This window comes from Bemisia tabaci, chromosome 1, assembly GCF_918797505.1.
Source record: "Bemisia tabaci chromosome 1, PGI_BMITA_v3".
Classification (NCBI taxonomy): Eukaryota; Metazoa; Arthropoda; class Insecta; order Hemiptera; family Aleyrodidae; genus Bemisia; species Bemisia tabaci.
In genome coordinates this window covers 30435334-30460903 of record NC_092793.1, presented here as the reverse complement: position 1 = coordinate 30460903, position 25570 = coordinate 30435334, and the positions used below count along the sequence as shown (strand labels likewise).

General features: G+C 41.8%; 1 protein-coding gene across 2 annotated transcripts in view; it reads right to left on the bottom strand.

Annotated features, from left to right (window-relative positions):
- Positions 1-25570, bottom strand: part of Pde9 (phosphodiesterase 9) — a 238454-nt gene that overhangs the window by 103942 nt on the left and 108942 nt on the right. Inside the window, exon 3 of one of the 2 annotated variants that reach the window (XM_072299564.1) lies at positions 12844-12923. The exons of the other annotated variant lie outside the window; for it this stretch is intronic. The gene's annotated coding sequence lies outside the window, so the exon portion shown is untranslated. The remainder of the gene's footprint in view (positions 1-12843; positions 12924-25570) is intronic. 2 annotated transcript variants of the gene reach the window in all.

Below are 25570 nucleotides of genomic sequence, written 5' to 3'. Positions count from 1 at the left end.
TTTTTTTTTTTTTTGGAGGATGACAATACTTCCTCTCTACCCTATGGGAGCGAGAAAGTAAAAAATCGCGTGAATCGCACGGCCTGATGGCTGTTTTTGCACACATAAGAATCCCCAGTATCACGTGAAACACAGCGTCCTAACATGGAGTCATTTTAAAGTCACAAAAAATATGGCGTGAAACTCACGACCTGTTGGCCGTTTTTGCACACGGAGGATTCTCGACAATCACGTGAAATATATCGCCCTAGCATGGAGTCGTTTTAAAGTCACAAAAAATATGGCGTGATACTCACGACCTGATGGCCGTTTTTGCACCCGAAGGAATCGCCACAATCACGTTAAGACGCAAATTTTATGCAGATCCCCATTGAAAGTAACTCCTTACCAAGGATTAAACCTTTTTGATGCACACATTTAACCTTCGCGCAAATAATTAAAAAAAAAGAGAAAAAAGAGGCCACTTGAGGTAAATCCATTGGCAGATATAGTTTACTTCAAGTTTTTCTTCATGTTCGCGGCACTTATCTCAATGACAACATCATAATATATTTCCACGAAGGGAATCGAGTAAAAGTTATTGGACGCTCCACCGAGGAGCTCATTAGAAACACGAAAGAGACGATTGGGGTCACTCGCTTTTCGGACACAACGCTAAACCAAAATGCGAGATACAACTATTTCAACTCCTGAGCCGCTCAAATTGCATCAATATAGTTGAAGGCTAATGAGCAGGCTACTAAGTTAGCTGACTCGGAGCAAAACTCCCTTATTTTTTCTGACTCACCAGGGTTTCTTTTACAAATTCTCTGACTTTTCCAAGTTTTCCCTGACCCTTGCAACCCTTGTGGTAGGGGTAAAACCAGTTGAATCCGGCAACAATATGAGAACTGTACCGGAAAATATCCACTGAATTGGTTTTTTCTCCTAGTCCGAAGTTTTAACAAACATAACACGGTAGAGGTTGAAGTCTAAATCCTACCGAGCACTTCTGGAACACGATGTCATTTTCTATTTTCCAATTTTTTTTCTTGTTTGTTTTCTCCCTTTCTTTTATTCTATGCAGTGCTCCTCCCTTTCTCCACGTCACTCTTACTTTTCTCGCCTCAATCTGTTATCACTTTGCAATCACGCCCGACCATAGTCCCAGCGTTCTCTTCTTGATCGGTCTTGCATCTTAAACAGGATTAGAAACATAGGAGAAAAAACGGGGGAAAAGGCTAAAAATTACACATAAAAATCCAAGACGTTTCGGCCCAAAACTGAGTCATTATAAAAAAAAGAAACCAAATAGAAACCTGCAGACGTATGTGTAAAAATTTTAACCTCGTAGTGGATTGAGGGAACGTTGAGAATTTTTCAATAATACCAAATTGAAAAGAACTTTCTTTGCGATATTTCTGAAATAAATGTTAGAAACTAAAATCCTCTAAGAAGAGGAACTGTTACAGTGACTGCGTTCAGTTTCGTAATATCGGCATTGTTCGAAATTAACGATATTGGATTGTTAGTTTATAAAAGCCTGAAATCGGTGAAAATATTTTTTTGGCATTGTATTGAGATTAGGAATATAGTCATTCCCCTGACGTAAGGATGTTCCTCTATTTCTGCGTGATCTTCTCATGACTCTATGTGCTTTCGGGGTCTATGTGGAAATAGAGATATGTCCTTCCGTCAATGAAGCGATAGCTTACGTGTCTATTTTTTTCCGACCGATGACAATTTTGCCACGTCTAAAGGCTTATATCTTTCCTGAATTTAAGGATGTGTGGATCAACTTTTTGGAGTGTTTATAGCACCACCTGAACCGTCGTTTTGCGAAAAGAAACCGTAAATTGGAGTTATAGATTTTAGAGGCAGTGCGGCGTAGCGTGCTTTGCGATGTATCGATTGATATGTCATTGAAACCTATGAAAAGAGATCGATTATCGGGAAAGTTCATGAGGATCACCAAAATAATCGATTCTTTACAGTGGCGTGGCCCGTGGCGTGCTTTGCGATACATCGATTGAATTGCCATTTAAACCTTTGGAAAAGGATCAATAGACAGGGTGTTCGCAACGAAGACTTTAATAATGTAGATGTTGCATGTGTGAGGAATTTGCGATTTGACTAATGATTTTTACGTAAAAGTTCGCGAGAAACACGATAGTGCCACTGGTTTTCTCTGAAATCAACTCCCAAGCTCAAAAAAAGCTCTCGAGTTGAGGCAAAAATGGAGGGGATATCCCACGCTATCCTGAGAGTCCCCATCTACATCAAGACAAACTCTCCAAGCTAAAAGATAGGGAGCAAATAATTGACAGGGCTGCCACTTTATTTGGGGACTCCAAAACTGAAAACACGGCAACCCTGCTAATGTATTTGCTCACTATCTTTGCATGGAGAGTTTGTCTTGATGTAGATGTAGATTCTCAGGATAGCGTGGGATTACCCTCCATTTTGGCCTCAACTCGCGAGCTTTTTTTGAGCTTCGGAGTCGATTTCAGAGAAAACCAGTGGCACCATCGTGTATCTCGCGAACTTTTACGTAAAAATCAACAGTCAAATCGCAAATTCCTCACACATGCAACATCTCCATTGAATATGTACCATAGTTTCAAATGGGGAAAAATCGATAATCGATTTTCACGCTTTGCCACTGATTCTTTACCATACCTTCAAGTAGAATAATATCGACAGTCGATTATCACGCCTCGCTACTGTTTGGAGGGCGAAAGCGCAAAACGGGAAAACTTCAAAGCTTGTCCATTCCACGACTCGTAGTACCCGATGACACGGATAACTCGAGTAAAGAAGCAACACCCCCTCCCTTTCTCGGTAAACTTGCGGTTCAAGTTTTTTTAGGTTTCCGACTCCTCGGTGTAGTGACGATAAAAGAGACGATCCAGAGATTTTCCGGGCAAACATGGACTCAAGTCGATGGTATCGTCGTGGCGAACGATGTCGGAGACGGGAATGTGTGGGAGCTACCAAGTCAATTTGTCTAGCGGAATGACTTTCGACAATTGTGTTTTTGACGCACGCCGAATGAACCAAATCGAGCGGATAAGGCCGACGACGCCACATCGGAGCCCCCGGGGGAAGCAAACAGTCGGGGGGACGTGGAAGAGAAGGAGTAAACGCTCGCCAGGCGTTCGGCACGGGAGCCATTCACACTCTTCAGTCTCGTCCCTTCGCCCTGCTCCCTGGTCCCGTTAAATGAAACGATTTGCCCGGCTACGGACTTCCACCCCGGGAGCCGCGCCTTTTTTTCAGCTCTTTTTTCGGGGAACGAGAGGGACTCCGGATATGGACCCAATTCCGGATAGGGAAGTGTGACCAAAGCTCGACTTTTCAAGACGAGATTCTCAGGGAAGTTTAACTCTTCAATTCAAGGGTTTATAATGGTTTTTTAAAACCAAGATCAAACACTTTCGAGGACTTTTCAGGGGGTGGTCTTCCTTTTTTCTATTGATTTTTTGAGTCCAGTGAGACCCACACAGAAAACCAGACAAGTTTGAGTTTTGTTTAGGGATTCGACGGATGCATCACCAATGCCCTGGGCTAGGGATTTCGGGACCGCTCACGCACAAACTTATCACTCACGGGATAATTCTCCCAGGCCTTTTCACCTACAACCCCTGATCCACAGCATTTAGACCCTCGTGCACTTTTAAATACATGACTTTCTGCAAAGTTGGCGTTTTGACCTACATGCATTTCACACTACCCGAGGAAGTTGTGGGCGAGGTCGAGTTGAAGGTGAACTTGATTTCTAACTCCACACAGTTAAAAAAAAAATACACAAGCTTAAGTTTATACGGGAACTGGGTCAAATGATTTCACAAGCCTTGTGTCAGCGTAAAAACTCGCACACATCCCCGAGTATATACTTGAACAGATTTGTGTTAAAATAGTCCATACTTTGATATTCATACACATCATTGTAAATGTTTTTTAAACAATTTTTTCCACAATTTTTACTCGTGTTCCAGAAAAAAAAACCCAACCCTGTGAATAAACACACAAAAACACCGAAGTTTATTCCTAGTATTGTGTTTTTAGAAATAGTCATTGAGTTTGAATAAACTCGGAAGTTGTCGATTTATTCCTAAACTCAAGAGAAAAAAAATACAAAATTTGAGTATAAACGCTGATCATTTGTGTAAATTCAAGCGAGTTTTTTTTTCAGAAATATGCAAGGCTTGTGTAAATATTTGACCCAGTTCCTATATAAACTTAAACTTTAGTTTTTTTTTTCACATCGTTGTGCAAATTCCACTGAGCACAATGGAAGAAGTTAGTGTCCCTCCAACAGTTATCAAAGAATTTCAAACATCACAAATTCGTATCATACTCATAAAAAAATCAAACAAGTTAGACTATAGAAACAAATCTTTGGATAGAAGATAGCACTACAATAGTAAAGGCGTTCTATATCTATCGAATGTTCAAGTGTTCAGGAAGCAATTAAATAAATTTTCACCATAATCTTGAGATTTATTTATTCAACAGTGCATACATAGATGCCGCCAAATGACGGCTATGATGCATGTCAAAAAGCAGGCTGTGTTAAAAGATTAAGAAGAACAATCACCTATAAGAACTCTTTTGAATCTTATGCATTTCCTACTAAACAGAACGTTTTCAATTGATAGAAAATTGCTACTAAGTTACCTTCACGAGGTAGATCCTTAAAATCATTAGGAAGAGAATTATCTGAAGAAAACATCTGTACACAGATAAAACGTGTCCGAAAAATTTCTAGGTTTCGTCCGGATGTACGCTTCTCCAAACTCGACAGTGTTGCCATGTGGCTACACTGTTAGAAATTTTAGAAGATTCCGGGGTGATAATCACTCTTACTTCGCCTCTATTTTGCCCATGGAAAAATCGAGTGAAAATACGAACGAGTGACCGACGGCGCGGAGGGAACAACACTCCTGAACTCGGCGTGTAATGCACCCCGACCACAGGGTGCTAATCACCACACAAAGGAGTGATTTCAGGAGAGGTGAGGGGAGGCTCGAGGAAGGGGCAATATGCTGCTACAAGAATTCACGCGACGCTACCGCGCAGGGTTTCAAAATTTCACGAAATCACGCCGATAGCGCTATCTGTCAATTAATGACTGAACTACTTTCTACGACATACTCAGCGCACGCTGTCAAATAGACATGGAAGTTCTTGCCATGAACATTAGTTACGGGTTTCTACAAGTTTATCACAATTGAAATTCGGATGACCTTAGTAATGACAACATTAACCATTTACCTTAGATCCTGCGACGATTTGTAGCGTAAAATTCCGAGCGCTCCCGTGTGGATTTGGACCCGAGCCGCGTTGGTGATAGTCCAGTGCTCTGCCACTGAGCCTCGAGGGTCGGATGGTTGATAAGGCTGAAATCACGCCTCTTATTCTCATGGGTCGCGTTTGTGCAGTAGTGCGCGCAATGGCGCACTCTCTGCTCGGGGTGAAAATCACTCCAGGTAAAAGTGGGGAGTTAACAACTGATTCGCTGCAGCGACATTGTCTCGCTATCGCGGCAATTCACTTTCATGGAGAGTTCCGAACTCCTCGACGGAGTGATTTTCACTGCGCATCTCAGGTCACTCCGCATTTCACTCCGGGTTTCCCGAAAGATTTTTAACAGTGTATGCTAGTTGTTCATTCGTCTTTCCATTCTTAATCACTATAAATCACTAAGTATAAGGCAGCGGAGCCTTTTCGTAACGATGCTATCGTTCAAACACAATAAGTATATCACGCAATGGAATGCTTAATACGTTAAAAATATACAACGGAAGAACACTCGACCTGGGTTGCACAATTCACTTGGACATGGGTCTCGCGGATCGCGCACGCTCTAACTGAGGATCATGGGTATCTGCGTTGCGAGACGGGGACTTACTGCGCATGCGTGAACCAAAATATATACACAACCACTGTGTTTTTACACACGAACAATGAGCATTAACACACAGAGCTGTTAATTTGTGCACAAACTCGTGCACTTTCATATATTTGTAGTGTGTTTCTTTACATCATTTCAGAACTTAATCATACTAGTAGAGTATTTTTTCTCCCAATTGGTTAATTTATTTTAACACACAGAGGTTCTGGTGCCCAACCGTTTTGAGTTTTTTTCTCGAGATTGCCTGTGTTTTATTTCTCTTTGCACCATGATGTTTTAGTCTACGAGTGTGCAAAACAACACCGACGTAAGAATATTTTCTTAGGACCGTAAAAACATTCTCTCTCGTTAATGAAAAGAAACACAGAGTCGTGATATTATTGTGCATCTTTTTTTAAGAGCTCAGAATATGTTGCAAGTGTTGTGTTTTTATTTTGAAAACACAAAGTTCTACGATTTCACTCAGTCAGAAGAGCCCTTGAGTAATTTTTGTAAGCATTTTTTTGTTATTTGTGTTTATTCATCGAGATTGTGCACTTTTTCTCCACCTCGAGTATTTTTACTCCAAGATTTTCAGAAGAAGTACACTGAAATTTCTAAAAACAACTACACAATAATACACAAGTCCATTTTTTTTTAACTGTGCAGTTTCTAGTTATTCAGACGAGACCGGAAGACCGGTGCTCACTTCTATATTTTGCAACTCATACCTCAATGTCACTATCCAAATTGGACTACATTTTGCAATTTGGACCTATAGATTCTAGCCCGGTTTAAAAACAACGTATGTGCCATTAGTTTCTCTATGCGCATAAGTGTTTTTTCAGATGAGCCAGACTTTATAGTTCCAAATTGCAAAATGCAGTCCAATTGGTTTCTACGAGGAGAGTCGAGTGAAAGTTACTGAACGATTCGCTGCGATTGTCATCGAAAGTCACTTATACTTCAGGGATCACACTAAAATAAAATGTGTGATACAACTATACCGACTCCTGAGCCGCTCAAATTGCATCCCTTTAATAGAAGGAGAACTTGATTTCTAACTAAAGTTTCCAGTTATCCAGACGTGACCGAGAGAACCGTGTTCAATTCTGGTTTTTGCAATTTGCAACTTGATTAAAACGCACGTAGGTTAAAAAAAACACGTATAGGTTAAAAGGATTATGGGTGTTTATCCGGGGAGTAAAATCATTAAGTCTTAGGTGAAGACGTGTAGATGAATAATTCCTTAGGCGAAAAGACTGTAAGTCTGTGCTACCGAGCTAGGATTGAATCAAGACAACTGCAACAACTTTGCGAATCCACAAACGTCGATCAACTGGGGCCTGTTCAAAAATAAGACCACTGACCAGACATTCGACTGATGTAAGGAGCTATTTGTAAATTGCATTGAAAACTTTTCACATGCTTCTGATCCTTCCTTAGCCACTATACATCTTCTGTATCACTCTTGCAAAGTACTCTTGCGGAAGTTGTGGATCCCCCTTCTTTCCTCCTGGCGGTGTATTAGAATGAACAAATCTAAAGTTCTGACGTAAAGGGAAGGAAGTTGAAACATATATCTAACTTAAGAACATAGGCGTATGCTACGTAGGGATCTGCTTTTCAATCAGAAAATTCTATAGGTTGACATTTCATGCCGTTTCAATGGGATTTCAGGTAGAGATATTGATGAGATATACTGAATTACATGATTTAAATCGGAGCCGTGCCTTTACTGGTGCCCGTGGACGCATACGTGGTTCATCAAGCTAGACAGTGCAAATGTATCGACAGTCAAACCCTCTATTTCCATTCATAACTTAAAATGATTGAATATGAGGAAAAATGACAAGCCGCATAACACGTAAATAACACTTCCTCTACTCAAAAGGCCGAATTTTGTAGGTCCTTCCATCGATACTTAAAAATGCTTGGAGTGAGTCTCGACTATGCTTGAGTCCGTCCTCGCGTTTCTGGCTCACTGTGTACGCCATGCATTTAAGCGATGACCCTAGAGGTACAGTTTACCTCCGGCAATCGGTTTAAAAAGTAAACGTACCTTCAAGACGAGAAGATACGAGGGTCATCCAAAAAGTAAGTTTCTCTACCTTGTATCTTCCGAACGAAAAGAGATAAATTGAATCGGTAAAAAGACACATATTAGGCATACTCTAAGCTTTAAAACAAGCTCAAGTTTTTGAGGTACAGGTACAGATCGCTGTCAATGACATGGTTTCGGAGCCAAGGCGAAAGCTTCTACGCGGAAGGCATCAAAAAGCTGCTGTAATGATACCAAAAATGTCAAAAAAGATGTGGAGCCTACGTCTAAAAGAAAGACAAGACCTACTCAATGAAAACTTTTAAATTCCTTTTTGATGTGATGTTTAGAGGCGAATACCCGAGTCTGAAGTAATCGACTCTCCGCGCATCCTGACTCGGGAGGTGGGCACGCGGCGACAGGAGGTTGTTTCAGTAAAATTGACGTTTCTCGCGAATCTCTCGACCGATTTTCAAAAACTTGAGCTTGTTTTAAAGCTTAGAGTATGCCTAATATGTTGTCTTTTTACCGATTCAATTTATCTCTTTTCGTTCGGAAGATACAAGGTAGGGAAACTTACTTTTTGGATGACCCTCGTAAATGAAATTAATGATAATGATTGAAAAAATTAACTGCAAACGCATAAAATCAATTGTACAGCGCTAGGTGATTGTTCAGTTGTTAGAGCACGCATTTAAAAATCGACAAGAACATTTTTCTGCTGTTGAGAGGAAAATGAGCTTCCAATAAAGTCAGCTCGGGGAAATTGATGCAAAGACAACAAGATTGGCTATGATTTCTGGATATTAAATGAGTCTCGATTGCTTCTGCTACTTTATGTACTTAAGCTGAAAATATTTTCTCGAGGGTTTTTCTGAATAAAGCTCTGTTGTAAATCAAATCTATCGTTGCTGCCAAATTTATATGATTCTCTTCTCACCTAGAATTTAATAACGACCGATAAAATGACGTACCTATATATCATGATATCTCAATCAAAATCCTCGCGGAAGAGTAACACTCGATACTGTCCTCATGTTAATCATGCATATTTGAATCAGTGAGAACGGAAACACACCAACTCGGAAAAATAAAAATAATTAAGAGACACACAAAACAGCTTAATAGGTGGAGAAGTTAGTTTAGGAAAAAAATGTTTGCTGCCGAAAGACAAGTACTTATGGACACTTTAAACGTCCAGGAACAGATGCGCCAACTTCAATGACCTTCATGTAAATTAACTGTCTTTAATGGAAATCGAGCGTTTTCGAGTTACCGAGTTGGTGTGTTTTCGTTCTCGTCGATTCATTCGTCTCCTGCTCGAGAAGGGAATTGAAACCACCCAGAAACGTTCCAGGCCTTGTGTTTTTGTTGTTTTTCAGCCTTCGTTACCCGCTTTTCTTGCGTTTTCCACTTAAATTATTCGGGCTGTTTTCGTGTATTTGTGTTAAATGAGAATATTACGGTAAATATTATAATTTTTCCACTTGTCCCTTTTCTAGGTTAGATTCGGAAACTGCACGCGACGAAGGGACGGGGAGAATGAGAGCGATGAAAACCCCGCTTCAGGTACAAGATCCGCGTTGGAGTGCGGGCGGTGGGGGCGGGGGGGGGGGGAGTTTTTTCGGAGTTCAATTAATCCCTTCTCGAGGAAGAATTTATTGCATTTGGGGCGTGTACGTAGCCTAGAATACCTGCACATACCTAACGAGTCGATCCCGGTGGTGCGTCGCGGCGCCGGCGTCGCCGTCCCCGGATGCGCTCCCTGATCCGACGCCATACTCCCGCGCCCCCCCCCCCCTCCCGTCCCTTGCCCTCGCGATAAATATTAATAATTTCGAAATCCTCGCTCTATTCCCACCCCCCACCCCCGACTCCCACCCATGATGCTCGCTGCTCTCCATGCACACACCAATTATTATTTCCTGTTGTTCCGGGTAGTTTATTCGTTTGTTTATTCTCCTCACCGTTTGCTTTCCTCAAGCACAGTTGCCGTAGGTCCCTTCTTGCATACAACTGGGACAAAACCTTACGATTTTTACCGATCGAGTATCATTCCTGAAAAAAAACTACGGCCGTGGAAGCCGTGCTTACAGGCTATATGGATATACCGTCTGTGCTACGGGCTCAGCGTCCGGAAGTTCCGGGCGTAGCAGCCGGAGCAGTCGAAGCTACGGCTCCGCAGCACCTGCCGGCTGATTGCTGAAAGTGATATACAAAGCTATAGACAAAGGAGACAAAAAGATTTGAGGGATCCAATCTGGAAACGGGTTGTTGCAATGGACAAAAGAGGCAGGTAATAGACTGACTAACTGCGACCCACGAAAGACCCAATAGTTAGTCCATCATTTACCCCTTTAATCTATGACAACCACGAATTTCAACCAATAGGATCGCTCCATACTCCCTATGCAAGGTAGATTTACACAGGTATGGACAGAACTAAACAACTGACCTCTGATTGGCTCTCCAGCGGCCCCTTAACGTCAGCCATTTTGGATGTTTTGATTATTTTGATTTATTATGTTCGGTTTATCGTTTGTCAAAATTTTGTGGGATTTTTTGCACAATTTTGGTTATGCGATATTAATTTTAGCGTTTAAACGCACAAACGTTTGAATGTTAATTTGATTGTAATTTAATTAAAAAACGGGCCCCTTAACCTACGTCACGAGGTCATGTGACACGTACTGAGGCTCATGGGAAATTTTCAACTTTTCCATACCTGTGTAAATCTACCTTGCTCCCTATGTATTCTTTGTCTATAGCTTTGTCTATGAATTTCAACGATCAGCCCGCTAGTACTTTCAGCCTCTGAGCCTAGAACGGAGGGTATGTCTATATAGCTCGTCAGGCCCGTCTACATAGCCGCGGGACTAGACGAGGTATCGACTGACACTGGAAAAATATAAACAAAAATTTGTCTTACGAGTAATATGGGAAATAAAACACGCAGTAGGGGTTAACCACAAGCTGTAGGTTATTTTGTTGTGTATTAGTTTCCTCGATGTCGAATCGACCAAATCTTAGGGTTGAAGTAATTAAATCTAAGTGTTGAAAATCTATGACCTCGTTTAGAATCGGGCGACCATAAACCAACTTGGATCACATCGGTGAAGAACCCATCCACTAGTGACTCGCAAGTCGCAACCTCTGAGTATTGGGAGGAGAACAGGAGTTGCTAAGTTCTCCGCAACTTTTTTTTCCAGGATTCGAAGGCTCGAAGTAACTTGTCAATATAATACAAAATTGTTTCGAGCGACCAAGTCCCTTGCGTTGATCCGACACGAAAAAATAATAAACAGTAACACGAGTAGCACTAAACACGGAAGTTTGAAATTGTGTACGGTACAGCACTCCATTACATGATAGATCGTAAACAATTCACGTACAAAATCTTTTTCAATCGAATAACTATTTAGGGAGGGGATATCTACCTCAAAACTTTTTGTGTTTTTTCCGATTGGTTTTCTAGTTTTAGCGTTTCATGGAGCTCATGCGGTCCAATGTAAATGATCAAGATGGCGACAGAGCTAGAGATTTGAAAATACATTTTCAAATTTAGATTTCTAGGATGAGCTCTGAACGCCCTGGTAAAAATTGGCGGTAGGAGCTGCGTTTCAAAATACCATCGGAGTTCTTATAGCCGACTAAAGAAGGCTATTGAAAATCATATAGCTGGCTGTAGAAAGCGGAGCAAATCACACAGCCGGGCTGTACGAAGCTATAAAAAAGTATACAGCCGGGCTATAGTTCCTATCGCCGGGCTTTACACTTTATCGCCATTGAAGGCTATAAGAAATTGTAGAAATTCGTGTGCTTTGGAAATCATTAAGTTTGATACCAAACTACCTTAATATTTACAAAACACACTTTATATTATCCTTTAAAACATATTTTTTTTCATCAATTAAAATGAGAATAATCCATACAGAGTGTGCAAACATTTCAAAATTATCAGTTGAAAAACGCTGACTCCGCGAGATTAAATATTAGAGCCTAACACAAGCGGAGCGGCAACGCACTGGCGCCTACAAACCTAACAGGGATACTTCACGCATTGCGCAAAAGCGCATTGACGCCTACAAACCTAACACGGATACTTCACGCATTGCGCAATGCGTGAAGTATCCCTGTTAGGTTTGTAGGCGCTAATGCGCGTTTCGCGCTCTCTGCCCGCCCGCCGCGCCGCAGCGCGCAGCGTGCCACGGCGTCTGAAGCAACTATTTCACACTAGAGATATTGCACAGTATCATAAGCAATTGAGGGCGCTCCAACATATTAAGAATGACAGGCATCCTTCAAAAGCAAGGATCATTCCTCGCAAAATAAATCAAGATACTACGGCACAAAAAGAGAGCGGTAGTTCAAAAACTAACTAAGTCCTAGTATCCGTATTTAGTAACGTTTAGCATAAACTTTATCGTCTGGCTGTTGCTTAGCCGCCATCGGCTATAAAATTCTAAAAAAGAAATTGTACAGCCGGCTTCAGAAGCTATCGGAAATCTTACAGCCGGCTTTAAGTCTATGGTATTCTGGAACACAGATTTTACTGCCAATTTTTACCAGGGCAAATTTCGATGAATATTTTTTTCAAGAATTAAACTTTTCTCAGTGGTGTCATTCGCATCTCTCGATTGGATTCGGATAAACCAGGCGAAACAGAAAATGACGGTCGTCTAGGGTGAAGTTAATTATCATTACTAATCGAGGACACACTTCTCGATACATACATTCATGATCCACTTAAATCTTGAGAGAATGGTCTGATTTTGAAAACATCCAGATAATATTTCCGTTTCAAACGCGCCTATTTCGACGAAAATTTTGGAAAAAGGAGTGAACTTGGAGCTTTTTTACGATTCATTGAGTCAATTAGTTCCGAAATGTGACCGGAGCTGATGATGAATTCAAAATACCTACTAACCATAATATGCAATAGCGTTGCATACGGAGAATAAAACATAACAGCAAATAGGTAGAGAGCGCGCGTGGCGAGACCAGTACCTGAAACAAACAAAACCAGAAAAACGTGAGAATAAAGGATGATAAGAATTGGAGGAACATGGAATATTAATGCTAGAAATGGGTATCAGTCTTAAATTTCGGTTTTCAATATCTTGCTCGCTTCTTATGTTCTTCTTATGATGCTTCTTATGATGACTATTTATTCATTTCGACAGCTACTTCTCGATGGAAGAAACATTTTTAGTAAATGACGTCATTAAAATTGTATATTATAGAGGGTATTTATATCTATCGGTAATATTTATAAAAGGTTACAGGGAGAAGGTGCATCTAATCTGTAGTAACCTAAAATAGCATTGGAGGACAACATTTCCCATTTTCATTTTCCGGGCGGGAATATCGATCCTATTTACCCAACCCAACATCCGGTTGGGGGGTTGGCATTTTAATGTCCCGCGTAGGGTGCTATAAACTAGAAAAAAATGACCATGAGTCGCTAATCCAACAACAGCCTCCCCCTCCCCCATTGCTACCTTGCCAGTACTGTAAAAGATGTGTTCGAAAGTCGACGCTCAGAATCGCCTAATGATGACTGATGACCGACCTCAAAGTGGCGGGCAGTCGATTTAGCAAATCTAACCTAATTAGAAAAAACTCGTTCAGGAAAGTGCTTGCTCCCACACTCACGAGTATCCGACTTTCGCAAGTGGTGCATTCATGAGGTCTATTATTATATGCTCCTCCAGTAGCTCATGAATCATCATTAGGCGAAAAAAAGTCTTAATCTTCCAACTTAACTTTTGCTTCACTCAATTATATTGCTTGAGCTTACGTCAGGGCGGAAATGTCAAAACACGGAGCTCTTAGGGTTCGAAGGGTAGTCAACCCTCTAACAAAAAAAATGTCACTGCCAATCTTCAGATTCGAATATCGAACGATGACCAAGAATATGCATAAATGAGTGTTCTTCCACAAAAATGAGGTTATTTATGCAAAAACTAAGTCAAAAATGTGGGTGCTTTGGAAACGACGGGTCGTAAAAATTATAATAATAAATCACTCTTTTTAATTTGAATTCAAAGGCTGTCTGACTTTTTGGGCCCTGAAAGCTTCGTGATCTAACCTCATTATTACCGTCGATATAGTCAGTTATTCCTGATGACGAATTTTGGAACTCTACTGCGCCATGACACAAAATTGGCTGCCTGCAAATGTATTTCTTATGGGAGCAGTCAGTGTGACGTCAGATTGGCTGCCGCCGAGTTATGGCCGCGCGGGGAGTGGATTTCAAAAAGATGCGCAGTGACTGACCTACGGAGATTAATCTCGCTACGGCTAGCAATTGCGGCTTTGAGGGTGGTTTGGGCTCTGATCGGTTTAACAAACTGCCAAGTCAAGCCGGGGCAAATTTAAGGCTTACGATGGTTAAAAATGCGAAGGCGACGACGGCAAAGCCCATCAACAGGTGTGTTCGTGACGGAGCAACAAGTGTGTATGCGGCGAACAGGACGGTCAAGGCGTCGCGTAGCGTTGGGCCATGTATCGAGCGCAAGCTGTGCTCAAATTCCGTCACAATTCGTTCCCACCGCGATCTCACGTAGCATTTTTCGAGGGAAAAATCGCAATGTTTTGAAATTTATTCGCGATTTTTTCACAATTTTTTGGCGATAAAATCGTATAATATAACAAAAGGACAAGTAAAAAACTAATCAAGAAAATTGTTGAATTTAAGAAATGAAAAAATAAGAAAATAAATATTTTGTTGGTATACATATATGCGAAAACGTTAAGGAACTGCAAAACAAAATAAGATGTGAAACATTGCCGGCGCGTCGTAGAAATTCTAAAGTTTCCAAAACATTTGGAGGAGGACCTTCCAGACCCCGTTTGCATTGGTGAGGGGTTCTTTGCAACTTTCTCAGGCACACTAGCTTCGCAAGTTCCTCCAAATACTGTGTTCTAGTGACGCCTTTGTCGATACGTCACCTTAATTAAGACGAATGAATCCGAGCTATCATCGTTTACCAGTCAAATGTTACCCTCTCGGTAAATAGGTACTATTGTTTTGAAAAACATGTTGACAAAATACCTTAAACTATAGGCGCATTACCTCTAAAACTTCAACTTCATACAAAAGTGAATTGCAAACCAGTTCCGCCAGATGTCGAGATGCGCCTCATAATTTCAAGAGAAACATTTGGGGGGAAAAGGAATTTAGTTGGGCCACACTGGTGCCGGCCGTTGTGCTATTTACAGGGACTGCTAGAAGCTTTTAATACCTGGGAGTTCAAAGCGACGGCGCCGTAGAGAAACTATACATACTCAACGATGATGCTGGAGGTATCTGAGGCTTTTGAAGGCACTTTACAGCGATCACGAAAACGTTAATGCGGCTCGGATTGAATATTCTACCGCTTCTTCAACCGCTCTCTCACGAAAGAGATAAAATTACATGTCGATAGAAGCGTAACCAAAGATTAAATTGGTGAGCTTTAATCGGAATAAAATACAAAGTTGCCGATTTTAGGAATTCCATGAATTTTTAATTTCATAACGTCACTGTTATCGAAATTAATCTGAAAAATACATACATAAACCATATTAAATCAAAGTGTTGCAGTTTGCGATTAGAAGTTATGCTTCAAAAACTGATGGGAAACTTGGAATGGGATGTAAAGGAGGGGAGGCAGTGTGAAAACTTTCAAAATCGAGATACACTGGGAAAAAAGTCTCTTGGATCCAGAGGCCAGCCTCTGAAAAATTTGACAAGGAAAAATATTCTTGATTCAATCGGATTTTTGCTTGAATCGAAAGCCAAGCTTCTTAATTTGAGCGGATCTCCTTTTGATTCAAGCAAAAATCCGATTGAATTACGAGTATTTGAACCGCGTTTAGCAGAGAGGAACCAAGCCACATCGCCTACTGCAATTATTTTTATCCGGCATTTTAATCTTTCACAAAAGAGCTTTTGTGCAGACTCCTTTGAAAATGTTAAGGAATTTGCTTCGCACAATGCAGAAATTAGCACAAAAATCCGCACAACCGTTTTTATGTAAAAAATTAACTTGCCCAATGGAATTAGGCAATAGCTGATGTGGTTCCTTGTGTTGTATGTGTGTGTGGTCCTGTGTGGATGTAGTTCCTTTCTGCTTAGCGCGGTCCATTTTTCTTGTCAAATGTTTGAAGCATCTGGAGTCTGAATTCAAAATACTTTTTTTCAGTATATCACTGTTTTTAAGAGTCATTCGGGCCTCTTGAACACATCCCCGAATTTTTAAAAAATTTCATGAAACTCCGCGCGTATCAATGTCATGCAATTTTCCATCCCTGCCGTAAACCGGGGGCTTAAATGAACTTGATCCTGGCCGAGGCAACGGGGAACGGGTCGGCGGCGACTCGACGGGGGAAAAATAGAGGTTGGAGCGGGCCCGCGGCTGGCTGTGGAACAATGCTCGGGCATTAATTGACGGCGCTACGGTAATTTACGCTATTTTTCCGGAGCATTACGTCGTTTCGTTGCGAGAGTCACGCTCCACGACGTATGGATCCGCTTTCCCGGAGGATACCTTCCCGCCGAAGACACAAAGGTAGCTTGTAATACTTAACTTAACCACGCCCGCGCTCGCTGAAAGGGCTCGGATACTTTTAAAGGCTTGCACGCCACAGCTCCGCGGGGCTTTGGAAATCGGGCCGATAATTAATGAGGGCGCCTCGGAAAACTCCCTCCCTCCCTTTAAACCCCATTATTTTTCACGTCTGGGCTCTCGCCGGATCCCGAATAAAGGGGACGGGGGCTCCGGCTTTCGATGCTTTGTAAAGGCATGAGGAAACTCTTGAAAACCGGTTTACGATATGGGGACACTGAAAAAAAGTTACCGGCTATACAGATATACCGTCCGTTCGAGGCTCAGAGGCCGAAAGTCCGGGGTGCTGGAGCCGTCGCTTCCGATTACTCCGGGTGCTACGCCCGGAACGCGGACGGTTTGTCTATACAGGGTGATTCAGGGTTGAACGGTCAGGCTGCAGGAGTGTGTTCTATAGTTCAAAATTAGACTTTTTTGTTGTATAAAGTTTTTTCCAAAAGTTCCTGCAGTCGGAGCTACGCCCCCCCCCCTCCAAAAAAAATTTGGAAAGTAAATCGTTTTTCCTGAAGTTTGGCAACGGTTGTGCACCAAATCTCATGAAAATATGAACTCCGCATCCTCTTATGCCCTGAATTCATGAGTGATCTAAAAAAAAAAAAAAAATTGAATCTCAATTTAGAGAGGGGGCTTGGGGGTGTTTCAGCTCCTGCAAGTCTGGCTTTTTAACCTGGATTACTCTGTATAGACGGTAAGAACAGCTTCGACGGCCAGAGTTTTTCTTTTCTTTCCTTTTCTTTTTTTTTAGTGAATGGTGTAGACGAAAAAGACGTATACGTATTCAGAACGCGACGCGACGGTTCGAAATGACCGCTGTTGTTGCACAGAAGTCCACGGAAAAAAGTGTTGGGGGTTTTGGGAGGAGATGGGAGATAAGCGATTGGAGAGGGAGAAAAAGCGAGAACATTTCTTCCCTCATGTACAATGGAAAAATTAAGAGAAGGTTTTTGTGAGATGATGTAAGATAGCCGCCTATTGACAAAAATGAAATACGGTAGGTCCATAGCGTTGCAAATTGGAAGTAGTTTTTCAGAATTTAGCCACCATTCCGCCATTCGGCCATTCCATTACCGATGTTCCGAGGATGACGTCTTTTATAAGGGCTGTTAAAAAATAAATGGCGCGGCGCACAGTGGAGCGAGTCGATGGGGGGAGAAATCGTGCAAAATGTGGAGACCATAGAAGTTTATATCTTCGTGATTTCGTGATTATCTTCGTTTGCGAAACAAAGCAGTTTTAAAGTGATTTCATATGTTTCCTAGTAACATTTCCTTCAAGAAACACCCCTTCAAATAAAAAATGTGACAAAATAAACATAAAAATCTGCCGTTCTACTCAAAAGTTTCACGTCCGAATTCTCACGATTACCCATTTCACTGTGCGATGCGGCAAAGTGTTTCCACGGAATGTTCCGGAATGCGTCTAAAGCACATGTATCCGCACTTTGAGGAAGATTACTCAGACCAAAATAAAGAGAAATCCAGGGAGGTTTCTCTCTCTTGCCACAAAAAATATTTCTCGGTCTTGATAAAATGAAGGAGCTCGGCAAGGTGGAGCAAAAAACGAGGTACACAAGAGTCGGTGGGATTCAATTTTCCGGTACTCGTGGGTCGACCGGTCGCCGTCATCAGGCTGTAAGTTTGGAAAATAAAGCTTTGCTCACACTTGGACAGTGTTGTGAAATAAGCGGATTATGTACTGCTGAATTCCCGCGAGTATCCGCAAACCTACAGCCAGCAGAAAAGAGGACAAAGCATCGGCCCATGACAAAGGTCCATGATCGTCCGACCGTCCTGCCAATCGACAAACCTAATTAGAAAATTAAATTTTCTGGGTCCTGCTTGCGTCGAACAACTCGTACTCTACCTACTGCCTAGCTACGGAAAAGCGCAGCATGAGCATTTCGACGTTGCCAAATCACATCCTTGTTTTCTTTCTTTCCCCTCACCACTTCTTTTCTTCTTCTTTAATTCTTCTTTTTTCATTTTTATTTTTATTTTTTAGGATGGTAACACATCATTTTGCCCATGATGGAGGCGAGGAGGTAAAATTTTAACTGCAAGATTCGAAAGCTCAAACGGAGTTTTCACCCAACACGGCAGCGTGTAGCATTCGATTCATTTGATTGAAAAGGGAGGACATTTGATTTTTAAAAATCCGTTACGCAATTCTAGGGGTGAAAATACGCGAGAGATTCCCCTCTTCAGCAGATTATGGTGCACATATTTTGAGGGTTGTAATATTTACTTTGCGATATGGCAAAGGCACGCTTGACTGCGATTCAAGGGGGAAAAGAGCAACGCCGACACCGTTGAACATACGTAAAATCCACCTTCCGAATTCCGCCCCCCCCCCTCCCCTCCGACGCGGCCGAAAACTATTTCCATCTATTCTCACCGAACAGAGCTAGATCTTCGTTCCTGAAGCTGTTGCCAGAGGAACATGCTAATATTCACCGCAGTTTATGGCACTTTGGTTAGTTGATCCGATATGAAATTCTTTTAAATATATTTTTTATATACGACTCATTAGTGACTCATATGTACAACCGCCTAGCGCTCAGATCAACTAGCTGTGTAGTTGACACCAACTGACCTACGTACATATTTTAGGTTTCAGCCCTACAGTATAGATCCTACCCCAAAAGCTGTGTCTTCAGTGTATTTACATAATTAACATACGCTTTCACAGCATTCTCCGACACTTTGCGACGTCGAATCGTAACAGGCCCCCTTTAGCCCCACTGGGAACTAACATTCCCTCACATGTTCAACCCTTTGTCACCACCCTTTCCCTGAGCGTCTCGTCTTCTTCCAAGGGGAACCCAATCAAGCATCTTAATTGACAGCATCTCTTCAGTTAATCTGCTCGCATACACTAGCTTCTGGGTCACCACGTCTAATACGATGACATTTCGACGGTGAAACTACCTGACCACGTATTTCGGTCTGCGCAGACTTTCTGCCACATTATATTTTTTTAAAATTGAAAACTACTCAACGTCAATTTTTGAGAACCTCCGTGATTTTTTTTCTGTATGCGAAGAAAACTCTGTGAAAACTTCAAGGAATGATACTGATATGTTCTCCTTCAAAAAAGTGAAATGACAGCGGATATTTTTAAACACCGCAAACGATATACGTGGTCTGGGGGTTTCACCGGCGATATCAACTTTCATGGTCTGATGCGCACCGATATTAACGGACCTAATCTCTAGCACGGTCTATATTAACGGACCTAATCTCTTCTAGAAAATTTTGCTATACCTACTACAATAGTAGTGACGACCGATCCAAATATAAGAACACATTCGGTTATGATATCTACCACCAGGTACAAGATGCAAAACTTCAAATATTGCGAATGACATTTGGTGCAAAATGGGGCAGCCACCACTTAGGGCATTAACCACATCGTGATAGCTAGGGACAGAAAAAATGAAGATATATTATTCCTTTATAGAATATTCTATTCTAGACCACTGATTTAAGCGTGGGCACTGAATTGTTTTCCCCCGAATACCTGAGATATGATATTCCGTTCATGCTAAATGCTATGAATTTATATTACGGCTCAGAACTTGAGGAGAGCCCGAGGACGGAGCTTTCGATCAGGAAATTTTCCTGTTATGAGGGTGAGGATGAGACTTTCCAGCACACCAATCTCAATAGAATCTAAACAAGGATGTTCTTGATATTTGCAAGGCGCGCGGTGGCGCGGCGAGGAATCCTCTTAGGGGGGAGGGGGCTCAACATCCGAGAATTGGGGGAATTTGAGCGCCTCGCTGTAACAGATGAGGATGAGTCGAGGGGGTGTGGCGCGGCGGTTCGGTGTGGCACACGTCTTGGATCCCGCCGATTTTGTACATTTTCCGTCCCTCGGAGCACCGTATTCGCGGGTGTGATAATGCTGTCATATCTAGGTTCTATTTCCTGAACTCCTTCCCCTCCCTCCCTCCCCGCTGCTCCCTCCTTGGATGCTTATCCCATTTCCGCTTGTGCACCGCGCTGCACTTTAACGCGCGACGCATGGAGCCCAAACCCACGTTTCCTCCGAAATGGAGAGTTGGGGGCCGTTCATAAATTACAAACGGCTCTCTTCAATATTTAGACTCCTCTCCGTCTATAAGGTACCCTTTGACTCCTCTTATATTACTACGTGAGATTTGCCTAGAGTGCCTTTATACTGAGAGTCAAGACAACACCCCCTCATGGAGTCACAAACGGGGATAAAGATCACAGAAATTGAACGTTTTTCGTAATCTTTGATCGGCCCATTCTCAAATTTCTTTCTCCGTTCCTTCTCTCATTCCGTTTGTTCCTTGCCGACCCCGTAATTCCCTGGTCCATTCCAGAATATACCTAATCTTTGCAGTCGGTGAAAATGTAATCTTTATTCCCGTTTGTGACACTGTGAAGGCCTAAAATACGGGAACCAATCAGAAATGGATTCACATTGTCTTGACTCTCAGTATAAAGGGACTCTAGATTTGCCTACCCCTGCTAGGGGAGGGGAGCATTATTTAGCGGGAAATAGTGTTGAAACAGATTTTGGACACTTTTTTGAAGAAATTACAAGCAGGCATTATTCCTCTCGTAAGGCAGTGCTTAATTCCCCCCCCCCCATCTTCCCAAGGCTCGCATGGGGCACCTCTTAGCCCTCCTCCCCTTGATTCCTAACGTACTTGGTGGATGGCCCCTTTGGCGAATTTGACGCCGCCTCAATTTGAATAGTTGCACCATTCCCGGAGATTCAAAAATCGTGTCAATACATACTTAAAAAATTGAGACATGCACCGATAGCAAAAGAAAGTATAAAAGATCATTAGTGGATGAAAGTCGCTAACAACACGAAAAACAGAATGATGGTGAGCACTGGACTTCCTAGTTAAATATACTTGTCAGGGAATCTAGTGGTAAGTATGGGATATTCCGAGGAGTTATTGCTAAATAATCCGTTGCCAACCTACTAAAATTCTTTGAGAATTCATTTTACGATATGGTGGCGCGAAGTCGCAGAGTTCAAACTTTGCCCATTTGATAACTCGAGTAGATTTCAGCTTCGTTTTTCATGTTAGTTCGTAACCTTGTTTCCACGATTTTACCTTGTTTCTCATTCGTCGTTTGTTTCGGACTACTCCTTTGGTGTCTAACTACCTTAAAATATTTCTGAAATTGAGGAGCTTTCCGGAAAAAGGGTACATAGCAAAAAATAGTGTTTGAGAAAAATGCATTTTAAGTTTCCATCATTAATTTCTGGCCACTGATGGTACCTTTCATCGCAGCTTGGACTCCCGATTTCAAACGAAAGTCACTGTCAGTGACCATAGAGTAATGACCAAAACTTCAAATGCATTTCTCTCAAACGCAATTTTTTGCTATGTGCCCTTTTCCCGAAAAGCTCCTCAATTCTTAAGGCAGGTACTTAGTTTAGCTAGAATCGGGTCGGTATCGATGTTGAGTGAAATCGGCCCTTGCAGTTCACGAATAACGAGGTTTTGAAGTTTGGGGTTGAGCGATTAATCAAATCCACACCGCCCTCTGGGTAATACACTCACTTCACGCGTTGGATGTACGGGGTTGGGGGATGTCTGAGTATCCCTTAGTAAACTGCAAGCACTGTTTTTTTAATGGTACATTTATGAGAGTCCACTCTTTAGCTACTACGTTTCCTTCCTAATAAGTTCGTCGAGGGTCTGACAATGCTGCGCGACAAAGGAGGGATGAATGTAAAACAGTTGTTACGTATGGAGTTTTCATTCGGGAACAAATCAAGGGAAAACTCGGATCCCCCTTTAAGGAAGGGGGAATGGGGGAAGGGTAGGGGGGCTCAAAGCGCCGGAAAATGCAGCCCGCGTGACGTCGATTCGCTGCATACGGTGGGCAAAGAGAGAGAACACGTTGAGTTACGGTTATTGTGACGAGATAAACCTCCCGTATCTTCGGAGATGCGTTGGTGTCGGTTTTAAGTTTACTGCTTGGCGGCACGCAGTCTGGAATTTCTCACTACTACCGTACTAAGCAAGAACGCCGTAAATCCATCGAGGTTTTCCCTTGTTTTTAGGAACTCAACACTTTATAAAATATAAACTGTTTTACCCATGCACCTCAAATTTTCAGGTTAAGTTCTTGATAGTATTTGAGAAAGAATTCAGTAAAAACATTGTCCCAAGGTTGCACAAGTTTTTCTGCCATGATGCATTGTTTCAAAAATGTGCAAAATGACGTTTGCGGCGTTTTTGTGTCGCACAGCAGTATTCAAGCAACGTTTATCTAGCTATACTGCTGCACGCTGAGGGAAAACGCCGTATTAGTATTTAAATGTTGCCAGATTTTCCGGAATAAAATATTTATTATTGAGAAAAATTATTAATATTTTTCCTTGGACTTTTCACATATTTCAGATTGATTCGCGTACAAATTCGTCCGAAAAAAAATGTAAAATAAATATTCAGAATATTCCCGGTAAATTTGTTTTTTATCAAAGGATATACAGCAACGCGTGACGGCCCACACGGCGTTTCTCCGTAGCACGGTAGTATAATGGTATCGATTTTACACATCAAAGCCAGCTCATTTTCCCGGATTATCCTTCGAATAAAAAGGCCGGTTTCCGTTAAATTAGTGCTAGTTTACAATACTAGGAGGGTAGGCCCCCTGTCCGCTACGCGATTCAACCCCCAGTGGGAGCTTCGCGCTCTTAAAGGCACGCTTCATGAGTTAATCTGAATAGGACGGGCTAATTTAGGGGCTGCATCCTATCAATAGCTGCAAAAATCATGAAAGCATCGCTCGGTTAACAGTAGAATGAAAGGTGACAAATAATGAAAAAGGGGCTAAGAGAGCTTATAATACCATGATAAGCAAAAACGCCGTAATAACCTCCAGGCATTGCCATTCCTTCGATAAAATACGAATTTACTGCAGGGAATAGTTATTAATCTTTTCCTTCCAATTTTTCAGACAATTTTGTTCGCAAAATTTAATCCAAGATATTTGGAAATTTCTAAGGAAAATATGCATAAATTTTCTTCAAAATAGATATTTTGTCTGGAGAAATTTGGCAACTCTTGAATGTTCATACGGTGTTCTGCTTTAGCATGGTGGTATAGTAATGATGCCTTGTATCTATCTACTTTACATAAATTTACATCATGCTTGTTTGAGAGTAAACTTTTAATAGGAAATTAAACAGATAAAACAATACATTCATTTTTGATAGAGGATTTGAAAGGCTTGCCTGTCCGTCCCTATCTAACAGCAGCTTGAATTAAATTACACACAAAAACCTAAAAAAACAACACGGAAAATGAGAACTTATTCCGAGAGGTATAAACTCGGGTTCCCCCTTTTTTAATTGGGGAAATGCTTTGAAGGGCATCCAGTAATCGATAGAAAAATTGGGTATAATCGAGTACCTCAAGTGGAGGGAACATCGGAACACAAACTGGTCTTCTTTTTGCAATACTTTGGAACTACAATTTCTGGCTCATCAGTAAAAACACTTTAGTACAGACGAAAACTTGAGATACATGTGTTGTTTCTGAAACGAGCTGGAAATTGTAGTTCTCGATTGGAAAATGTAGTCCACCTCTTCTGACACATTCAAGGTGTAAATGATGGAGACCGCGTCAGGTTCATTTTGGTGAATTCGTCACATTCTACGATTCAGTCACGGATTTTATTTGACTAGCTCCGTTGGGTGTTGACTGGTCCGGTTGGCTAATCGCAAAAGTTTTGACGATTAGCTCATGAGTTTAGGATTAGGGGTGCATTTGGAGATTCAGATCGGTTAATTTGGTTTTAAAACGTGAATTCTTGTCGCGAAGACGACATTCATAAATTCTCTTCGGCACGTAGTATTTCATTTACCTTAAACTCACAGGTGGATATATCCCGCATCCCGTGATACGTTCGACTGAAAAGCCATGTTTCCGCCCCTCGGATTCTCCAAAATCACGTACCTCACAACTTCCGCGATTTGTATGATTAAAACACACAGGTGGAAGATCCTGAATCCTGCGATGCCTATGGCCAATTATCCGCGTTTGAGCTTTCCCGCTATACAGGCGGAGCGGCACGCGGCGATAGCAACATGAATGGTAACGAGAGGCTACGTGATGCCGGTGACGGCGCGTGAGAAAAAAATAAAGCCATAAACCGAAGGGTCAAGTTCAGAACGCGGCTGCCGGGCCCTTTTAGCATGGCTCATAAACTTACGACACCGTGAATAAGAACATTTTTCCGGTTGTCGCTTCCGGAGACCGCCGCCGCGGTACATTAAGGGATGCTCCGTACACTTTTCTGCATGCTTCTTCCCCAAATTTTCCAAGTATCAATCTCATACACTCCTCAGCGCTCGGTTTCAAGCCGCCTTGCTAAAACGTACTTAAAGTCTGAAACTGATCCATAGGGCCGTAGCCGTGGCGCGGCGCTCAGTACATCGATTCAATCAGAGAGGTCGGACATCAAATTTTTGACTAAAACTGAAAATTTCGATGTTTATCTCGTCACATTTCCAATTTAAGAGGGTGCCTCCGGTAGAAAACTTCACGAGGAAACCAATGAAGCCACTTTTAGAAATTCAAAATTTTGTATAAATGGGGTTCTAAGCTTTTAAAGTATCCAAAGTTTGTCCGACCGTTCCCATTGACATGATCCACTGTATGGCGTGGCTTTGGCGACCGCGCTGAACCGAGAAACTGGTTCATGTCTGCAATCAAACCACAACTTGAAAGAAAAGGTGGAGGAAAAAAACTGGGAGCTCTAATACGCATAGATATGACACTAAGCAGTTACCAGGGTGCAGAGTGTAGAAGTGCAAATTGTAAGTTTTTATCATCTGTAATCGGTAAACTTAAAGAGGAGGAGATTAAAGTAGTAGTAGAACAAGAAGCAGATTAAAGTACATGATCTATGATGAAAATGTTCAAATGACAGCTTACATTCTTCATCGTAAGAGCAAATAAGGTTGCACGTATCAAGCAGATGAATTTTCGCAAACCTCGAATAAGATGAAAAACGTTGAAAAGTATTCGGATGAACA